This window comes from Syngnathus leptorhynchus, unplaced genomic scaffold (assembly GCF_054491065.1).
Source record: "Syngnathus leptorhynchus isolate UIUO unplaced genomic scaffold, UIUO_Slep HiC_scaffold_367, whole genome shotgun sequence".
Classification (NCBI taxonomy): Eukaryota; Metazoa; Chordata; class Actinopteri; order Syngnathiformes; family Syngnathidae; genus Syngnathus; species Syngnathus leptorhynchus.
Window position 1 is genome coordinate 1 of NW_028232325.1, and position 17,500 is coordinate 17,500.

Genomic DNA, 17,500 nt, shown 5'->3' on the forward strand with positions numbered 1-17,500 from the left:
GCAGCCACGGAGTTGGCTAAAATTGCACTAAGTGCGAAAGCCCATTCATTTACAACGGCGTGTCCGCCAGGCGGCGACATTTCCCCGTTACCGGTGGCTGCGCGGCGGGTGAGTGACAGAGCTTATCCGAGCGGCTGGAACTCTGCGCCGGCGTGGTCGAGCGTGAGGCCCCGGCCCTTTGGCTGCCTGGTACCTAAAACACTTCCATTGATCCAGCCACGGAGGGTGCTGGCTGGTGGCTCCATAGCTCCATAGCTCCATAGCACCAGAGCTCCAGAGCTCCACAGCACCAGAGCTCCATAGCTCCATAGCACCAGAGCTCCATAGCTCCATAGCACCAGAGCTCCATAGCTCCATAGCACCAGAGCTCCATAGCTCCATAGCACCAGAGCTCCATAGCTCCATAGCACCAGAGCTCCATAGCTCCATAGCACCAGAGCTCCATAGCTCCATAGCTCCAGCCTGGGTGGCTGGTGGCTCCATAGCTCCATACTTCCATAGCTCCAGTCAGAGAGTGTGCTAAAATTGCACTAAGTGCGAAAGCCCATTCATTTACAACGGCGTGTCCACAAGGCGGCGACATTTCCCCGTTACCGGTGGCTGCGCGGCGGGTGAGTGACAGAGCTTATCCGAGCGGCTGGAACTCTGCGCCGGCGTGGTCGAGCGTGAGGCCTCGGCCCTTTGGCTGCCTGGTACCTAAAACACTTCCATTGATCCAGCCACGGAGGGTGCTGGCTGGTGGCTCCATAGCTCCATAGCTCCATACCTCCAGAGCTCCAGAGCTCCATAGCACCAGAGCTCCATAGCTCCATAGCACCAGAGCTCCATAGCACCAGAGCTCCATAGCTCCATAGCACCAGAGCTCCATAGCTCCATAGCACCAGAGCTCCATAGCTCCATAGCACCAGAGCTCCATAGCTCCATAGCTCCATAGCACCAGAGCTCCATAGCTCCATAGCACCAGAGCTCCATAGCTCCATAGCACCAGAGCTCCATAGCTCCATAGCACCAGAGCTCCATAGCTCCATAGCACCAGAGCTCCATAGCTCCATAGCACCAGAGCTCCATAGCTCCATAGCACCAGAGCTCCATAGCTCCATAGCACCAGAGCTCCATAGCTCCATAGCACCAGAGCTCCATAGCTCCATAGCACCAGAGCTCCATAGCTCCATAGCACCAGAGCTCCATAGCTCCATAGCTCCAGCCTGGGTGGCTGGTGGCTCCATAGCTCCATACTTCCATAGCTCCAGTCAGAGAGTTGGCTAAAATTGCACTAAGTGCGAAAGCCCATTCATTTACAACGGCGTGTCCACAAGGCGGCGACATTTCCCCGTTACCGGTGGCTGCGCGGCGGGTGAGTGACAGAGCTTATCCGAGCGGCTGGAACTCTGCGCCGGCGTGGTCGAGCGTGAGGCCTCGGCCCTTTGGCTGCCTGGTACCTAAAACACTTCCATTGATCCAGCCACGGAGGGTGCTGGCTGGTGGCTCCATAGCTCCATACCTCCAGAGCTCCAGAGCTCCATAGCACCAGAGCTCCATAGCTCCATAGCACCAGAGCTCCATAGCACCAGAGCTCCATAGCTCCATAGCACCAGAGCTCCATAGCTCCATAGCACCAGAGCTCCATAGCTCCATAGCACCAGAGCTCCATAGCTCCATAGCTCCATAGCACCAGAGCTCCATAGCTCCATAGCACCAGAGCTCCATAGCTCCATAGCACCAGAGCTCCATAGCTCCATAGCACCAGAGCTCCATAGCTCCATAGCACCAGAGCTCCATAGCTCCATAGCACCAGAGCTCCATAGCTCCATAGCACCAGAGCTCCATAGCTCCATAGCACCAGAGCTCCATAGCTCCATAGCACCAGAGCTCCATAGCTCCATAGCTCCAGGGCTCCATAGCTCCATAGCTCCAGGGCTCCATAGCTCCAGGGCTCCAGGGCTCCATAGCTCCAGGGCTCCATAGCTCCAGGGCTCCAGGGCTCCATAGCTCCATACCTCCAGAGCTCCATACCTCCAGAGCTCCAGAGCTCCATAGCACCAGAGCTCCATGGCTTCAGAGCTCCATAGCACCATAGCTCCATACCTCCAGAGCTCCAGGGCTCCATAGCTCCATAGCTCCATAGCTCCATAGCTCCATACCTCCAGAGCTCCATAGCACCAGAGCTCCATGGCTCCATAGCTCCAGCCTGGGTGGCTGGTGGCTCCATAGCTCCATACTTCCATAGCTCCAGTCAGAGAGTTGGCGAAAATTGCACTAAGTGCGAAAGCCCATTCATTTACAACGGCGTGTCCGCCAGGCGGCGACATTTCCCCGTTACCGGTGGCTGCGCGGCGGGTGAGTGACAGAGCTTATCCGAGCGGCTGGAACTCTGCGCCGGCGTGGTCGAGCGGCTGGCCTCGGTAGTTGAGGTACCAGGGGTGGGGCGGGGAGCTCCAGGCGGGTCTTGTGAGAGAGTGAAGCCGAGCGGCTGGAACTCTCGGCCGGCCTGGTCGAGCGGCTGGCCTCGGTAGTTGAGGTACCAGGGGCGGGCTGGGGAGCTCCAGGCGGGGCTTGTGAGAGAGTGAAGCCGAGCGGCTGGAACTCTGGGCCGGCCTGGTCGAGCGGCTGGCCTCGGTAGTTGAGGTACCAGGGGCGGGCTGGGGAGCTCCAGGCGGGGCTTGTGAGAGAGTGTAGCCGAGCGGCTGGAACTCTGGGCCGGCGTGGTTGAGCAGCATGCCCGCGGAGGTGGCTCTTCCATAGGCAGGGAGGGTGCTGGAGCTCCACACTTCCCTAGGCAGGGAGGGTGCTGGAGCTCCACACTTCCATAGGCAGGGAGGGTGCTGGAGCTCCACACTTCCATAGGCAGGGAGGGTGCTGGAGCTCCACACTTCCATAGGCAGGGAGGGTGCTGGAGCTCCACACTTCCATAGGCAGGGAGGGTGCTGGAGCTCCACACTTCCATAGGCAGGGAGGGTGCTGGAGCTCCACACTTCCATAGGCAGGGAGGGTGCTGGAGCTCCACACTTCCATAGGCAGGGAGGGTGCTGGAGCTCCACACTTCCATAGGCAGGGAGGGTGCTGGAGCTCCACACTTCCATAGGCAGGGAGGGTGCTGGAGCTCCACACTTCCATAGGCAGGGAGGGTGCTGGAGCTCCACACTTCCATAGGCAGGGAGGGTGCTGGAGCTCCACACTTCCATAGGCAGGGAGGGTGCTGGAGCTCCACACTTCCATAGGCAGGGAGGGTGCTGGAGCTCCACACTTCCATAGGCAGGGAGGGTGCTGGAGCTCCACACTTCCATAGGCAGGGAGGGTGCTGGAGCTCCACACTTCCATAGGCAGGGAGGGTGCTGGAGCTCCACACTTCCATAGGCAGGGAGGGTGCTGGAGCTCCACACTTCCATAGGCAGGGAGGGTGCTGGAGCTCCACACTTCCATAGGCAGGGAGGGTGCTGGAGCTCCACACTTCCATAGGCAGGGAGGGTGCTGGAGCTCCACACTTCCCTAGGCAGGGAGGGTGCTGGAGCTCCACACTTCCATAGGCAGGGAGGGTGCTGGAGCTCCACACTTCCATAGGCAGGGAGGGTGCTGGAGCTCCACACTTCCATAGGCAGGGAGGGTGCTGGAGCTCCACACTTCCATAGGCAGGGAGGGTGCTGGAGCTCCACACTTCCATAGGCAGGGAGGGGGCTGGAGCTCCACACTTCCATAGGCAGGGAGGGTGCTGGAGCTCCACACTTCCATAGGCAGGGAGGGTGCTGGAGCTCCACACTTCCATAGGCAGGGAGGGTGCTGGAGCTCCACACTTCCATAGGCAGGGAGGGTGCTGGAGCTCCACATCCACACTTCCAGCCACTGCATGCTGGCACTTCCACCTTGCTTGCTAAGTCGGCGTGATCTTGCCCAAAAAGTCCCTCCTCACCTCCAGCTGGAAGTGGAAAAAAATCCTCCACCTGCTTGGCCGAGGTTCTGGAAGCCAGCAGCTCGCAGAATGTTGCCAAAGTTTCACTGGAAGGAAAAGAAAAGAGAAGACCGAGTGCGCATTTCACCTACCGCCGAATGTCCACAAGAGGGAAGTGTCACTCCGTCGCAGAATCTGCGCCGACGCACTCGGCACCCTTCGAATTTATGGTGCCGGTGCGGGTGTTCTGGGTGCAAAAAGGCCGCCCAAGTGGTAGAAAAAAATCAGACTTCGTCTCTTAGGTCGAAATTAATGCCAAGTTTTGAAATGCGCTGGCAGGGGTGGACCAGGGCCCGTTAGAAGTGCTTAGCCGAGGTCCTGGAAGCCTAACCCGGCGTGATCTTGTGCAAAAAGCCGCTGCTGAGCTCCAGCTGGAAGTGTAAAAAGAACCGGGCTGGATCAAAAAAAGAACCGGGCGGCCCGTTAAAATTGCTTAGCCGAGGTCCTGGAACCCTAACCCGGCGTGATCTTGTGCAAAAAGCCGCTGCTGAGCTCCAGCTGGAAGTGTAAAAAGAACCGGGCTGGTTCAAAAAAAGAACCGGGCGACCCGTTAGAAGTGCTTAGCCGAGGTCCTGGAAGCCTAACCCGGCGTGATCTTGTGCAAAAAGCCGCTGCTGAGCTCCAGCTGGAAGTGGAAAAAGAACCGGGCTGGATCAAAAAAGAACCGGGCGACCCGTTAAAATTGCTTAGCCGAGGTCCTGGAAGCCTAACACGGCGTGATCTTGTGCAAAAAGCCGCTGCTGAGCTCCAGCTGGAAGTGTAAAAAGAACCGGGCTGGATCAAAAAAAGAACCGGGCGGCCCGTTAAAATTGCTTAGCCGAGGTCCTGGAACCCTAACCCGGCGTGATCTTGTGCAAAAAGCCGCTGCTGAGCTCCAGCTGGAAGTGTAAAAAGAACCGGGCTGGTTCAAAAAAAGAACCGGGCGACCCGTTAGAAGTGCTTAGCCGAGGTCCTGGAAGCCTAACCCGGCGTGATCTTGTGCAAAAAGCCGCTGCTGAGCTCCAGCTGGAAGTGGAAAAAGAACCGGGCTGGATCAAAAAAGAACCGGGCGACCCGTTAAAATTGCTTAGCCGAGGTCCTGGAAGCCTAACACGGCGTGTTCTTGTGCAAAAAGCCGCTCCCGAGCTCCAGCTGGAAGTGTAAAAAGAACCGGGCTGGATAAAAAAAAAAAGAACCGGGCGACCCGTTAGAAGTGCTTAGCCGAGGTCCTGGAAGCCTAACACGGCGTGATCTTGTGCAAAAAGCCGCTCCCGAGCTCCAGCTGGAAGTGTAAAAAGAACCGGGCTGGATAAAAAAAGAACCGGGCTGGATCAAAAAAGAACCGGGGGACCCGTTAAAATTGCTTAGCCGAGGTCCTGGAAGCCTAACCCGGCGTGATCTTGTGCAAAAAGCCGCTCCCGAGCTCCAGCTGGAAGCGTAAAAAGAACCGGGCTGGATAAAAAAAAGAACCGGGCTGGATCAAAAAAGAACCGGGCGACCCGTTAAAATTGCTTAGCCGAGGTCCTGGAAGCCTAACACGGCGTGGTCTTGTGCAAATAGCCGCTCCCGAGCTCCAGCTGGAAGTGTAAAAAGAACCAGGCTGGATAAAAAAAAGAACCGGGCTGGATCAAAAAAGAACCGGGCGACCCGTTAAAATTGCTTAGCCGAGGTCCTGGAAGCCTAACACGGCGTGGTCTTGTGCAAATAGCCGCTCCCGAGCTCCAGCTGGAAGTGTAAAAAGAACCAGGCTGGATAAAAAAAAGAACCGGGCTGGATCAAAAAAGAACCGGGCGACCCGTTAAAATTGCTTAGCCGAGGTCCTGGAAGCCTAACACGGCGTGATCTTGTGCAAAAAGCCGCTCCCGAGCTCCAGCTGGAAGTGTAAAAAGAACCGGGCTGGATAAAAAAAGAACCGGGCTGGATCAAAAAAGAACCGGGCGACCCGTTAAAATTGCTTAGCCGAGGTCCTGGAAGCCTAACACGGCGTGTTCTTGTGCAAAAAGCCGCTCCCGAGCTCCAGCTGGAAGTGTAAAAAGAACCAGGCTGGATAAAAAAAAGAACCGGGCTGGATCAAAAAAGAACCGGGCGACCCGTTAAAATTGCTTAGCCGAGGTCCTGGAAGCCTAACACGGCGTGATCTTGTGCAAAAAGCCGCTCCCGAGCTCCAGCTGGAAGTGTAAAAAGAACCGGGCTGGATAAAAAAAGAACCGGGCTGGATCAAAAAAGAACCGGGCGGCCCGTTAAAATTGCTTAGCCGAGGTCCTGGAAGCCTAACACGGCGTGATCTTGTGCAAAAAGCCGCTCCCGAGCTCCAGCTGGAAGTGTAAAAAGAACCGGGCTGGATCAAAAAAGAACCGGGCTGGATAAAAAAAAGAACCGGGCGGCCCGTTAAAATTGCTTAGCCGAGGTCCTGGAAGCCTAACCCGGCGTGATCTTGTGCAAAAAGCCGCTCCCGAGCTCCAGCTGGAAGTGTAAAAAGAACCGGGCTGGATAAAAAAAGAACCGGGCTGGATAAAAAAAAGAACCGGGCGACCCGTTAAAATTGCTTAGCCGAGGTCCTGGAAGCCTAACACGGCGTGATCTTGTGCAAAAAGCCGCTCCCGAGCTCCAGCTGGAAGTGTAAAAAGAACCGGGCTGGATCAAAAAAGAACCGGGCTGGATAAAAAAAAGAACCGGGCGGCCCGTTAAAATTGCTTAGCCGAGGTCCTGGAAGCCTAACCCGGCGTGATCTTGTGCAAAAAGCCGCTCCCGAGCTCCAGCTGGAAGTGTAAAAAGAACCGGGCTGGATAAAAAAAGAACCGGGCTGGATAAAAAAAAGAACCGGGCGACCCGTTAAAATTGCTTAGCCGAGGTCCTGGAAGCCTAACACGGCGTGATCTTGTGCAAAAAGCCGCTCCCGAGCTCCAGCTGGAAGTGTAAAAAGAACCGGGCTGGATAAAAAAAGAACCGGGCTGGATCAAAAAAGAACCGGGCGGCCCGTTAAAATTGCTTAGCCGAGGTCCTGGAAGCCTAACACGGCGTGATCTTGTGCAAAAAGCCGCTCCCGAGCTCCAGCTGGAAGTGTAAAAAGAACCGGGCTGGATCAAAAAAGAACCGGGCTGGATAAAAAAAAGAACCGGGCGGCCCGTTAAAATTGCTTAGCCGAGGTCCTGGAAGCCTAACACGGCGTGATCTTGTGCAAAAAGCCGCTCCCGAGCTCCAGCTGGAAGTGTAAAAAGAACCGGGCTGGATAAAAAAAAAGAACCGGGCGACCCGTTAAAATTGCTTAGCCGAGGTCCTGGAAGCCTAACACGGCGTGATCTTGTGCAAAAAGCCGCTCCCGAGCTCCAGCTGGAAGTGTAAAAAGAACCGGGCTGGATAAAAAAAGAACCGGGCTGGATAAAAAAAAGAACCGGGCGACCCGTTAAAATTGCTTAGCCGAGGTCCTGGAAGCCTAACACGGCGTGTTCTTGTGCAAAAAGCCGCTCCCGAGCTCCAGCTGGAAGTGTAAAAAGAACCAGGCTGGATAAAAAAAAGAACCGGGCTGGATCAAAAAAGAACCGGGCGACCCGTTAAAATTGCTTAGCCGAGGTCCTGGAAGCCTAACACGGCGTGATCTTGTGCAAAAAGCCGCTCCCGAGCTCCAGCTGGAAGTGTAAAAAGAACCAGGCTGGATAAAAAAAAGAACCGGGCTGGATCAAAAAAGAACCGGGCGACCCGTTAAAATTGCTTAGCCGAGGTCCTGGAAGCCTAACACGGCGTGATCTTGTGCAAAAAGCCGCTCCCGAGCTCCAGCTGGAAGTGTAAAAAGAACCGGGCTGGATAAAAAAAGAACCGGGCTGGATCAAAAAAGAACCGGGCGACCCGTTAAAATTGCTTAGCCGAGGTCCTGGAAGCCTAACACGGCGTGATCTTGTGCAAAAAGCCGCTCCCGAGCTCCAGCTGGAAGTGTAAAAAGAACCGGGCTGGATAAAAAAAGAACCGGGCTGGATCAAAAAAGAACCGGGCGACCCGTTAAAATTGCTTAGCCGAGGTCCTGGAAGCCTAACACGGCGTGTTCTTGTGCAAAAAGCCGCTCCCGAGCTCCAGCTGGAAGTGTAAAAAGAACCGGGCTGGATAAAAAAAGAACCGGGCTGGATCAAAAAAGAACCGGGCGACCCGTTAAAATTGCTTAGCCGAGGTCCTGGAAGCCTAACACGGCGTGATCTTGTGCAAAAAGCCGCTCCCGAGCTCCAGCTGGAAGTTTAAAAAGAACCGGGCTGGATCAAAAAAAGAACCGGGCTGGTTCAAAAAAGAACCGGGCGACCCGTTAAAATTGCTTAGCCGAGGTCCTGGAAGCCTAACACGGCGTGTTCTTGTGCAAAAAGCCGCTCCCGAGCTCCAGCTGGAAGTGTAAAAAGAACCGGGCTGGATAAAAAAAAGAACCGGGCTGGATCAAAAAAGAACCGGGCGACCCGTTAAAATTGCTTAGCCGAGGTCCTGGAAGCCTAACACGGCGTGTTCTTGTGCAAAAAGCCGCTCCCGAGCTCCAGCTGGAAGTGTAAAAAGAACCAGGCTGGATAAAAAAAAGAACCGGGCTGGATCAAAAAAGAACCGGGCGACCCGTTAAAATTGCTTAGCCGAGGTCCTGGAAGCCTAACACGGCGTGATCTTGTGCAAAAAGCCGCTCCCGAGCTCCAGCTGGAAGTGTAAAAAGAACCAGGCTGGATAAAAAAAAGAACCGGGCTGGATCAAAAAAGAACCGGGCGACCCGTTAAAATTGCTTAGCCGAGGTCCTGGAAGCCTAACACGGCGTGATCTTGTGCAAAAAGCCGCTCCCGAGCTCCAGCTGGAAGTGTAAAAAGAACCGGGCTGGATAAAAAAAGAACCGGGCTGGATCAAAAAAGAACCGGGCGACCCGTTAAAATTGCTTAGCCGAGGTCCTGGAAGCCTAACACGGCGTGATCTTGTGCAAAAAGCCGCTCCCGAGCTCCAGCTGGAAGTGTAAAAAGAACCGGGCTGGATAAAAAAAGAACCGGGCTGGATCAAAAAAGAACCGGGCGACCCGTTAAAATTGCTTAGCCGAGGTCCTGGAAGCCTAACACGGCGTGTTCTTGTGCAAAAAGCCGCTCCCGAGCTCCAGCTGGAAGTGTAAAAAGAACCGGGCTGGATAAAAAAAGAACCGGGCTGGATCAAAAAAGAACCGGGCGACCCGTTAAAATTGCTTAGCCGAGGTCCTGGAAGCCTAACACGGCGTGATCTTGTGCAAAAAGCCGCTCCCGAGCTCCAGCTGGAAGTTTAAAAAGAACCGGGCTGGATCAAAAAAAGAACCGGGCTGGTTCAAAAAAGAACCGGGCGACCCGTTAAAATTGCTTAGCCGAGGTCCTGGAAGCCTAACACGGCGTGTTCTTGTGCAAAAAGCCGCTCCCGAGCTCCAGCTGGAAGTGTAAAAAGAACCGGGCTGGATAAAAAAAAGAACCGGGCTGGATCAAAAAAGAACCGGGCGACCCGTTAAAATTGCTTAGCCGAGGTCCTGGAAGCCTAACACGGCGTGTTCTTGTGCAAAAAGCCGCTCCCGAGCTCCAGCTGGAAGTGTAAAAAGAACCAGGCTGGATAAAAAAAAGAACCGGGCTGGATCAAAAAAGAACCGGGCGACCCGGTAAAATTGCTTAGCCGAGGTCCTGGAAGCCTAACACGGCGTGATCTTGTGCAAAAAGCCGCTCCCGAGCTCCAGCTGGAAGTGTAAAAAGAACCAGGCTGGATAAAAAAAGAACCGGGCTGGATCAAAAAAGAACCGGGCGACCCGTTAAAATTGCTTAGCCGAGGTCCTGGAAGCCTAACACGGCGTGATCTTGTGCAAAAAGCCGCTCCCGAGCTCCAGCTGGAAGTGTAAAAAGAACCAGGCTGGATAAAAAAAAGAACCGGGCTGGATCAAAAAAGAACCGGGCGACCCGTTAAAATTGCTTAGCCGAGGTCCTGGAAGCCTAACACGGCGTGATCTTGTGCAAAAAGCCGCTCCCGAGCTCCAGCTGGAAGTGTAAAAAGAACCGGGCTGGATAAAAAAAAGAACCGGGCTGGATCAAAAAAGAACCGGGCGACCCGTTAAAATTGCTTAGCCGAGGTCCTGGAAGCCTAACCCGGCGTGATCTTGCCCGAAATTCGGCCTCTATACTTCCATTTTAGGTACCAGGCGCTCATAGTGTGTTGGTCCCACTAGTCAGTGTACTGGTCCCACTCGCTAGTGTACTGGTCCCCCTAGTCAGTGTACTCATCCAGTTACCCCCCGTTTTCCAAAACACCATCGGCACGTATAAGGGGGGGACTCCTGAGAGAGATGAGGTATATGGCAGCGCAACACCAATCCGCTCCGCGCTGGTTCCCATGTCGGCTACGGATGAATAAAACCAGCCTGTCCCCCCTGGAGCTCACGAGACACGGAATTTTTTCTAAGTGCCAACGGCTCTTCCGAGCAAACGTGTCCGCTCCGGCTGGTTCCCCCGTCGGCCTCGAATGACGAAAAATGCCGGTCTCCGCCCGGAGCTCATGACAAACGAAAAATTTTCTAAGTGCCAACGGCACTAGCGAGCGAATGTGTCCGCTCGGCGCTGGTTCCCGGGTCGAACCCGGAAGACGAAAAACGCCGCTCTCCGCCCGGAGCTCATGACAAACGAAAAATTTTCTAAGTGCCAACGGCACTAGCGAGCGAATGTGTCCGCTCGGCGCTGGTTCCCGGGTCGAACCCGGAAGACGAAAAACGCCGCTCTCCGCCCGGAGCTCATGACAAACGAAAAATTTTCTAAGTGCCAACGGCACTAGCGAGCGAATGTGTCCGCTCGGCGCTGGTTCCCGGGTCGAACCCGGAAGACGAAAAACGCCGCTCTCCGCCCGGAGCTCATGACAAACGAAAAATTTTCTAAGTGCCAACGGCACTAGCGAGCGAATGTGTCCGCTCGGCGCTGGTTCCCGGGTCGAACCCGGAAGACGAAAAACGCCGCTCTCCGCCCGGAGCTCATGACAAACGAAAAATTTTCTAAGTGCCAACGGCACTAGCGAGCGAATGTGTCCGCTCGGCGCTGGTTCCCGGGTCGAACCCGGAAGACAAAAAACGCCGGTCTCCGCCCGGAGCTCATGACAAACGAAAAATTTTCTAAGTGCCAACGGCACTAGCGAGCGAATGTGTCCGCTCGGCGCTGGTTCCCGGGTCGAACCCGGAAGACGAAAAACGCCGCTCTCCGCCCGGAGCTCATGACAAACGAAAAATTTTCTAAGTGCCAACGGCACTTGCGAGCGAATGTGTCCGCTCGGCGCTGGTTCCCGGGTCGGACCCGGAAGACGAAAAACGCCGGTCTCCGCCCGGAGCTCATGACAAACGAAAAATTTTCTAAGTGCCAACGGCACTAGCGAGCGAATGTGTCCGCTCGGCGCTGGTTCCCGGGTCGGACCCGGAAGACGAAAAACGCCGGTCCTCGCCTGGAGGTCCCAGCAAAATCGGCGAAAAAACGACTAAGTGTCAACTTTCGAAAAAACGACTAAGTGCCCACGGCTCTGCGGGGCTTGTGAGTCCGCCCCGCGCCGGTTCGGTGGTCGGCCTCAAAAAGCAAAAAATCAGCCTCTCTCCCTGGAGCTCACCTCGAGGTACCAGGGGGTGAGGTACCCGGGCTAAGGTGCAGTACCTTTTTTGGTCTTCAGGTGCGCCAGAGTACAATGAAATGGTCCCAGTAGTCAGTGTACTCATCGACTTTCCCCCCGTTTTCCAAAGCACCTCGTTTACGAGTATGGAGGAGATGGTGCTGGTCTCCCCACGGCGTCGGACACGCCGTCCTCGACAGCACAAGGTCGGATAGAAGACCTGGAAAGCGCCGTGGCACGCGCTGGAGGTGGGCACTTTGGCGAAAAAACGACTAAGTGTCAACTTTCGAAAAAACGACTAAGTGTCAACTTTCGAAAAAACGGCTAAGTGTCAACTTTCGAAAAAACGACTAAGTGTCACCTCTCTGAAAAAATGGCAAAGTGTCGCCTCTCTGAAATTTTTCTAAGTGCCCACGGCTCTGCGGGCTCGTGCATCCGAGCCGCGCCGGTTCTGCAACCGGCCTAGAATGACGAAAAATAACGGTCTCCTCCTGGAGCTCACAGCCAATTGTGGCGAAAAAGTGGCAAAGTGCCCACGGCCCTGCCGAGCTTTGGCGTCCGCTCAGCGCCGGTGCCGCAGTCGGCCTCGAATGACGAAAAATGACGGTCTCCTCCTGGAGCTCACAGCCAACTTGGCAAAAAGTTTCTAAGTGCCCACGGCCCTGCCGAGCTTTGGCGTCCGCCCAGCGCCGGTTCCGCAGTCGGCCTCGAATGACGAAAAATAACGGTCTCCTCCTGGAGCTCACAGCCAACTTGGCAAAAAGTTTCTAAGTGCCCACGGCCCTGCCGAGCTTTGGCGTCCGCTCAGCGCCGGTGCCGCAGTCGGCCTCGAATGACGAAAAATGACGGTCTCCTCCTGGAGCTCACAGCCAACTTGGCAAAAAGTTTCTAAGTGCCCACGGCCCTGCCGAGCTTTGGCGTCCGCCCAGCGCCGGTTCCGCAGTCGGCCTCGAATGACGAAAAATAACGGTCTCCTCCTGGAGCTCACAGCCAACTTGGCAAAAAGTTTCTAAGTGCCCACGGCCCTGCCGAGCTTTGGCGTCCGCTCAGCGCCGGTGCCGCAGTCGGCCTCGAATGACGAAAAATGACGGTCTCCTCCTGGAGCTCACAGCCAACTTGGCAAAAAGTTTCTAAGTGCCCACGGCCCTGCCGAGCTTTGGCGTCCGCCCAGCGCCGGTTCCGCAGTCGGCCTCGAATGACGAAAAATAACGGTCTCCTCCTGGAGCTCACAGCCAACTTGGCAAAAAGTTTCTAAGTGCCCACGGCCCTGCCGAGCTTTGGCGTCCGCCCAGCGCCGGTTCCGCAGTCGGCCTCGAATGACGAAAAATAACGGTCTCCTCCTGGAGCTCACAGCCAACTTGGCAAAAAGTTTCTAAGTGCCCACGGCCCTGCCGAGCTTTGGCGTCCGCCCAGCGCCGGTTCCGCAGTCGGCCTCGAATGACGAAAAATAACGGTCTCCTCCTGGAGCTCACAGCCAACTTGGCAAAAAGTTTCTAAGTGCCCACGGCCCTGCCGAGCTTTGGCGTCCGCTCAGCGCCGGTTCCGCAGTCGGCCTCGAATGACGAAAAATGACGGTCTCCTCCTGGAGCTCACAGCCAACTTGGCAAAAAGTTTCTAAGTGCCCACGGCCCTGCCGAGCTTTGGCGTCCGCCCAGCGCCGGTTCCGCAGTCGGCCTCGAATGACGAAAAATAACGGTCTCCTCCTGGAGCTCACAGCCAACTTGGCAAAAAGTTTCTAAGTGCCCACGGCCCTGCCGAGCTTTGGCGTCCGCCCAGCGCCGGTTCCGCAGTCGGCCTCGAATGACGAAAAATAACGGTCTCCTCCTGGAGCTCACAGCCAACTTGGCAAAAAGTTTCTAAGTGCCCACGGCCCTGCCGAGCTTTGGCGTCCGCTCAGCGCCGGTGCCGCAGTCGGCCTCGAATGACGAAAAATGACGGTCTCCTCCTGGAGCTCACAGCCAACTTGGCAAAAAGTTTCTAAGTGCCCACGGCCCTGCCGAGCTTTGGCATCCGCCCAGCGCCGGTTCCGCAGTCGGCCTCGAATGACGAAAAATAACGGTCTCCTCCTGGAGCTCACAGCCAACTTGGCAAAAAGTTTCTAAGTGCCCACGGCCCTGCCGAGCTTTGGCGTCCGCCCAGCGCCGGTTCCGCAGTCGGCCTCGAATGACGAAAAATAACGGTCTCCTCCTGGAGCTCACAGCCAACTTGGCAAAAAGTTTCTAAGTGCCCACGGCCCTGCCGAGCTTTGGCATCCGCCCAGCGCCGGTTCCGCAGTCGGCCTCGAATGACGAAAAATGACGGTCTCCTCCTGGAGCTCACAGCCAACTTGGCAAAAAGTTTCTAAGTGCCCACGGCCCTGCCGAGCTTTGGCGTCCGCCCAGCGCCGGTTCCGCAGTCGGCCTCGAATGACGAAAAATAACGGTCTCCTCCTGGAGCTCACAGCCAACTTGGCAAAAAGTTTCTAAGTGCCCACGGCCCTGCCGAGCTTTGGCGTCCGCTCAGCGCCGGTGCCGCAGTCGGCCTCGAATGACGAAAAATGACGGTCTCCTCCTGGAGCTCACAGCCAACTTGGCAAAAAGTTTCTAAGTGCCCACGGCCCTGCCGAGCTTTGGCGTCCGCCCAGCGCCGGTTCCGCAGTCGGCCTCGAATGACGAAAAATAACGGTCTCCTCCTGGAGCTCACAGCCAACTTGGCAAAAAGTTTCTAAGTGCCCACGGCCCTGCCGAGCTTTGGCGTCCGCCCAGCGCCGGTTCCGCAGTCGGCCTCGAATGACGAAAAATAACGGTCTCCTCCTGGAGCTCACAGCCAACTTGGCAAAAAGTTTCTAAGTGCCCACGGCCCTGCCGAGCTTTGGCGTCCGCCCAGCGCCGGTTCCGCAGTCGGCCTCGAATGACGAAAAATAACGGTCTCCTCCTGGAGCTCACAGCCAACTTGGCAAAAAGTTTCTAAGTGTCACATCTGTGAAAAAACGACTAAGTGTCAACTTTCGAAAAAACGGCTAAGTGTCAACTTTCGAAAAAACGGCAAAGTGTCACATCTCTGAAAAAACGGCTAAGTGTCGACTTTCGAAAAAACGGCTAAGTGTCAACTTTCGAAAAAACGGCAAAGTGTCACATCTCTGAAAAAACGGCTAAGTGTCACATCTCTGAAAAAACGGCTAAGTGTCACATCTCTGAAAAAACGGCTAAGTGTCGCCTCTCTGAAAAAACGGCAAAGTGTCAACTTTCGAAAAAACGACAGAGTGTCGCCTCTCTGAAAAAACGACTAAGTGTCGACTCTGAGAAAATGGCAAAGTGCCCACGGCTCTGCGGGCTCGTGCATCCGACCCGCGCCGGTTCCCCAGCCGGCCTGATATAAGGCAAAACCAGCCTCTCCGCCTGGAGCTCAGAGCCAACTTGGCGAATATTTTCTAAGTGCCCACGGCTCTGCGTGGCTACGGCGTCTGCCCAGCGCCGGTTCCTGGGTCGAACCCCGAGGACGAGGAATGCCGGTCTCCGCCTGGAGGTCCCAGCTTAATCGGCGAAAATTTTCTAAGTGCCCACGGCTCTGCCGGGCTCGTGCATCCGACCCGCGCCGGTTCCCCAGCCGGCCTGAAATAAGGCAAAACCAGGCTCTCCCCCTGGAGCTCAGAGCCAATTGTGGCGAAAAAACGACTAAGTGTCAACTTTCGAAAAAACGACTAAGTGTCAACTTTCCAAAAAAACGGCTAAGTGTCGACTTTCGAAAAAACGGCTAAGTGTCAACTTTCGAAAAAACGACTAAGTGTCGCCTCTGAAAAAACGACTAAGTGTCGCCTCTCTGAAAAAACGACTAAGTGCCCACGGCTCTGCGGGGCTTGTGAGTCCGCCCCGCGCCGGTTCGGCGGTCGGCCTCAAAAAGCGAAAAATCAGCCTCTCTCCCTGGAGCTCACCAAAAATTTGTCGAAATTTTTCTAAGTTCTCCTCGAGGTACCAGGGGGTGAGGTACCCGGGCTAAGGTGCAGTACCTTTTTTGGTCTTCAGGTGCGCCAGAGTACAATGAAATGGTCCCAGTAGTCAGTGTACTCATCGACTTTCCCCCCGTTTTCCAAAGCACCCCGTTTACGAATATGGAGGAGATGGTGCTGGTCTCCCCACGGCGTCGGACACGCCGTCCTCGACAGCACAAGGTCGGATAGAAGACCTGAAAAGCGCCGTGGCACGCGCTGGAGGTGTCACTGTGGCGAAAAAGTGACTAAGTGTCAACTTTCGAAAAAACGGCTAAGTGTCAACTTTCGAAAAAACGGCTAAGTGTCAACTTTCGAAAAAACGGCTAAGTGTCACCTCTCTGAAAAAACGGCAAAGTGTCAACTTTCGAAAAAACGACTAAGTGTCAACTTTCGAAAAAACGACTAAGTGTCACCTCTCTGAAAAAATGGCAAAGTGTCAACTGCGAATGTGGTGGTGCATGGAAGGAAGTGGAGGACGGCCGCCTCCTTAAACACAGGCCGAAAAGGAGCGTCAGGGCCGGCTCCTTAAACACGGACCGAGTGTCGCCCTTAACACAGACCAAGCGGAGGACGGCCGCCTCCCTAAATACAGGCCGAACCGGAGCGCGAGGGCCGCTCCTTAAACACGGACCGAGTGTCGCCCTTAACACAGACCAAGGGGAGGACGGCCGCCTCCTTAAACACAGGCCGGAGAGGAGCGTCAGGGCCAGGCTCCTTAAACATGGACCGAGTGTCGCCCTTAACACAGACCAAGGGGAGGACGGCCGCCTCCTTAAACACAGGCCGGAGAGGAGCGTCAGGGCCAGGCTCCTCAAACATGGACCGAGTGTCGCCCTTAACACAGACCAAGGGGAGGACGGCCGCCTCCTTAAACACAGGCCGGAGAGGAGCGTCAGGGCCAGGCTCCTCAAACATGGACCGAGTGTCGCCCTTAACACAGACCAAGCGGAGGACGGCCGCCTCCCTAAATACAGGCCGAACCGGAGCGCGAGTGTCGCTCCTTAAACACGGACCGAGTGGAGGACGGCCGCCTCCTTAAACACAGGCCGAACAAAATGACACAAAGTGTCAACTGCGAATGTTGTCCATCCAAGGAAGGAGCGTGATGCCCGGCCGGCTCCTTAAACACAGGCCGAGAGTCGCCCCGGACGGTCCGCCTCGCGGCGCCCGTCTGCTCGGATAAAATGACACAAAGTGTCAACTACGAATGTTGTCCATCCAAGGAAGGAGCGTGATGCCCGGCCGGCTCCTTAAACACAGGCCGAGAGTCGCCCCGGACGGTCCGCCTCGCGGCGCCCGTCTGCTCGGATAAAATGACACAAAGTGTCAACTGCGAATGTTGTCCATCCAAGGAAGGAGCGTGATGCCCGGCCGGCTCCTTAAACACAGGCCGAGAGTCGCCCCGGACGGTCCGCCTCGCGGCGCCCGCCCGCTCGGATAAAATGACACAAAGTGTCAACTACGAATGTTGTCCATCCAAGGAAGGAGCGTGATGCCCGGCCGGCTCCTTAAACACAGGCCGAGAGTCGCCCCGGACGGTCGCCTCGCGGCGCCCGTCTGCTCGGATAAAATGACACAAAGTGTCAACTACGAATGTTGTCCATCCAAGGAGGGAGCGTGATGCCCGGCCGGCTCCGAAAACACAGGCCGAGAGTCGCCCCGGACGGTCCGCCTCGCGGCGCCCGTCTGCTCGGATAAAATGACACAAAGTGTCAACTGCGAATGTTGTCCATCCAAGGAAGGAGCGTGATGCCCGGCCGGCTCCTTAAACACAGGCCGAGAGTCGCCCCGGACGGTCCGCCTCTCGAGGCGCCCGCCCGCTCGGATAAAATGACACAAAGTGTCAACTACGAATGTTGTCCATCCAAGGAGGGAGCGTGATGCCCGGCCGGCTCCGAAAACACAGGCCGAGAGTCGCCCCGGACGGTCCGCCTCGCGGCGCCCGCCCGCTCGGATAAAATGACACAAAGTGTCAACTGCGAATGTTGTCCATCCAAGGAAGGAGCGTGATGCCCGGCCGGCTC